The sequence below is a fragment of the Saccopteryx bilineata genome, chromosome 2, assembly GCF_036850765.1.
Source record: "Saccopteryx bilineata isolate mSacBil1 chromosome 2, mSacBil1_pri_phased_curated, whole genome shotgun sequence".
NCBI classification, from domain to species: domain Eukaryota; kingdom Metazoa; phylum Chordata; class Mammalia; order Chiroptera; family Emballonuridae; genus Saccopteryx; species Saccopteryx bilineata.
Window position 1 is genome coordinate 292,540,721 of NC_089491.1, and position 4,077 is coordinate 292,544,797.

A 4,077-nucleotide genomic window follows, 5' to 3' on the forward strand; every position below is an offset into this window, starting at 1 on the left:
GGCTATATCACACAAAATAGACATACTGTACCTGAATATGGTGTAACTTGGCTAAGTGGCTTACTTCCTTAAATCCAGCACTATCTTCTCTAAGATGAAGAGGCTGGTCTGGTCCTTTCTACTTTTAAAATGAATGGTATATCTTTGAAAGTATGCAATATCTTTACAGGATTGGGCACACGTAAGATTTTCAATTTGTAACTACTGAGAGATCTAAAGTTTTTTATCAATTCAAAGGGTTGTATCTTGCAATGATTTTGCCATCAGTGAAAAATTAAGTCCTAGGAAAATCTTGGCCATAGAAATGGGAGTGAAGCTGAAATAGTGCTTTGTGTATACACATAGATTTGAGTATAAAGTATACTGGTTAAGAGGACTCAGATAATGAAAAGGTATAGTAGGCCGGTGGTTAATGATATTTTTGTAATAATTCTTTCAGAAGTTTCTACGGGACTGCCAGTGGGCGAAGTTTGGAATTAAACGTTTACATGCGTTTTCTCTTTAGTAACAAGAAGCATGAGCTCTGAAGTCTGGGATTGGCTTTCACTTGCCAGTTGTACAACAGCTTTGGATAAATGAGTTAAATCTATATATTTTGGTCTTGCAATAGTTTATAATCTATGTAAAGAGAACACCGTAGAACTACTAAATCACATAAATATAAGCTCTAACAATTAATACGCCTCTTCCTAGGAAATGTTTTTACTTGGCAGGTTTTATTCTCTGGCCTGTGTGATCTCAAATTCTCTTCAGTCTACTTCAATTGCAGAAACTAGGTGAAGTTTGCAGTTTGGGAGTAACTCACATTTACAGTTGGACTTAGATTCCCTCCTGAGAACTAGGGAAAGATCCTTGGACTGGAGTAGTCCTTGCAGAGAGGCTACAGGGTGGCAGCAGAGAAAGGGATCAAATGGCCGTGGGCATTGGAGATAAATGTACACATTGGCTTTCTTTTTATAGATGTTTATTTTAGCCTTTGTAACTTCTTCCTGGGCTTTGTGAATTTTCTTCCCTAATGAGGGCAAGTCATTACTGATCCTATGGAGAGTAAAATTGTGAGCTGTTCACTTTTCCAGCCTCCCTAGAGCTTTAAGGCTAAGAAAAAGTTTGATCCTGTCAATTGGCTGAGTCTTGCTGGGCTTCTTAGACACTGGTCGAGAAAGGCATTCTGAGAACTGGAGTAAGAGTTTTGGAAAGACTTGGATGAATCAGTATCCTAAATCCTTTGCTCCACTGAGTGTCATAAAATGGAGGAAGCTCTTAGATGTTTGCTGCTTTGGTGGGTGACCCCTTCAGGGAGTTAGTTACCTTGCAAAGAGCAGCCCATCTGCTTTATGCCTATAATCCCTCGTCTTCAGGACAGAGTCAGATCCCAGCATGTTCTGGGGACAGATATGTACACAGTGCCTCATGAATGTGTTTTTGATGCTATACATTGATTTGTGGAGAATACCAATGGAAGCAGATTGGGTATGTTAGATCTTGAAGGAACACAATTTTAAATTGGGTAAAATTATCAATATGGGCACACACACACCAGAGAGTCTCTCAATTTGACAGTTTGAAAAGCTGGGTGTGGTTCTGTTGACTTGATGTTTTGACTCAGCAGAGCCTCATCTAAATTCGAGGTGAGGTCTGTGGGTACATGACCCTGAATGTGCCTGGTCTGGTCTAAATTGGAGGTGAGATGCTAGAAATTCCTTGATAACAATTCACAGACAGGAAATCAAAGACTTAAAAGGGGAAATGCTAGAGAGGATTTGCGATGTGATCTGTTCACCCATCATCTACCTTACTCTGTCCCTCATAAGAGCCTGACTATTTACCAAGGCACTGAGAAACTGTTGAGAAGAGAACTAGCACCCTGGAAACTTTATAGCAGAGGTTGACGGGACTGCTAGGCCTTGGTCAGTTGGCCATATCGTACAAAGGACCAGAGTGGCCACATTTGATTTATGTAACTGAAAACTATAGGTTTGACTAGAGCCACTATAGTAGTCAGGATCTCTTATCCATTTTCCAGGCCTGATTTAATTCCCACTCACAGAGCCATTTGAGAAAAATTCCTGCCAATAACATCATGTTTGTATTACATACAGTCCTCTTAACTTTCTCCAAAGTAACCTGCGGCAATTTACCAGAGCAGTTATTTTGCACTGAGGGAAGAAATTTCTAGATTTTTTGAAAGTACTGAACTTGTCTTAGACTGATTTCTGCAAACCAGGACATCATGCATATATTCATAGTGGAGACTTACAGCAGTCAGGTGATAAGTAGAGTTTTAAACAAAACCTGCCTGTGTCCCCCAAACACTCTGGGCTACTTCTAGTATTTCCTGAATGTATAGTTAGGGTATTAACATAAACAACTAGCAGAGTCAACACACTGGTTCCTGACTGCAATAAAAACTGGTTTCTTGTGTTTACCAAATTTTAATCCAGGGATACAACTGACTTTACATTCCACATTACTCCTGTTAGGAGAACAAGGTGCTAATGAAGAATTAGATGAAATTTTAAATATAAGTCCTCTTTACATTAATACAATAAGAGTTCCAAACTACGTTCTACCAAGCTTTCTTCAGAAAGTCTGCCTGATATCTGAAGTTTATACAAATAATAGGTGTTTTAAATACCAGTAATTTACATATTTTATATCAAATTAGGCTCCTGGCATAAAAACTCAACTTTATCATTCATCAAAATATGTCATAAACATTTAGCAAAATTTGAAACTGATATTCAACAACATATACTAAATCAGATGGTCCCAGTACTGATTTGCCTTTGATTTACAGTAATTTTTATTTTTAACTCTACAAATATAAAGTAACATTTTTGTGCTCATTTCTGAGTTTTAATTTTAATTGGTAAGAATTATAGTTTTATTATGGTCATAATAGAAACAAACTTGTACTTCACCTATTCCTTTATTTTATTAAAATGTATGATTCCATTAATTGAAAAAAAAATCCTAGACTATGCTGTAATAACACAAAGATGAAAAAAAATTTTCTGCTAAATTAATCTATGTTGATGTAGTTAACCTTCACTCCCTGAATTTCTATGGATGTCACTGAAGTTTTTTTATTTAATTGATTTTAAGGAGAGAGGGAGGGAGAAAGAGAAACATTGATTTGTTGTTCAGCTTATTTATGCATTCATTGGTTGATTTGGGACGATGAGCTACCTGGCCAGGGCTCAGTGCTTTTTAATTCTGTAGTGTATTTAAAACACTTCAGTTGTAGCTCCTCATCTGTCCCCCAAGCCTAATGTTTGTAAAAGCTTACTTCCTCTAACAAATACTTACAAGTAAATTAAATATGGATTAAACCCTTGAGACAAAAACCTAAACTTAATACCAAATCTTTTCATCGAAACTTAAGATTCAACTGAGGCAAGAACAATTATTAATAAAAACAAGATTTTTGTTTCAACTGATTTTTATAATTATGTTAGCCTGGGCTACTTATTCAAAATATTAGCACATACACACACCAAAAAAATATATAAATAAAGAAAACCACCAACAAAACAAAAAGCTTCACTTGAGATCACCCAATTTGTCTAATTTATAACAGAACCTCTCCTTGAGAATTTCAGTGCTTGTGAACAATTAATAATTAGAACAATGGTCTCCATGTACTTTGACAAAACCTTACTCCTTAAACTTAGAAGAAAAATATATTTCTATTTCAGGCAAGTATTGAATTTCTCAAAAGCTAGAAATTAAAAAGATCAGTGTGGGGAAAGGTCTGGTTTTCTAAAATCAGGAATATATTTTAACATTGTAATTGTGAAATACACTAGTGACCTAAAAGGACATTGCTCTTCCTGTTCTATTCAATAGTGTCCATTTAAACAGAGATGTGATTAAGAATAGTAAAGAGTGGCTTCCATGACATATATAAAATCCCAAACACTCTGCATGTGAAAATCTTCTGAGTTATTAAACAGTAGTAGAGTGATCTCAGTCATAAACTTGGCTTCATATGAAATGTTTAAAAATTTTAAGTTTTTCTTTAAAATAAAAAAACTTGGAAAGCATAGCTCCCAAACCAATTAAGTTAGAAACTGC

General features: G+C 35.7%; 1 protein-coding gene across 1 annotated transcript in view; it reads left to right on the forward strand.

Annotated features, from left to right (window-relative positions):
- Positions 1-4,077, forward strand: part of RNF2 (ring finger protein 2) — a 52,757-nt gene that overhangs the window by 45,865 nt on the left and 2,815 nt on the right. The window lies entirely within an intron of this gene.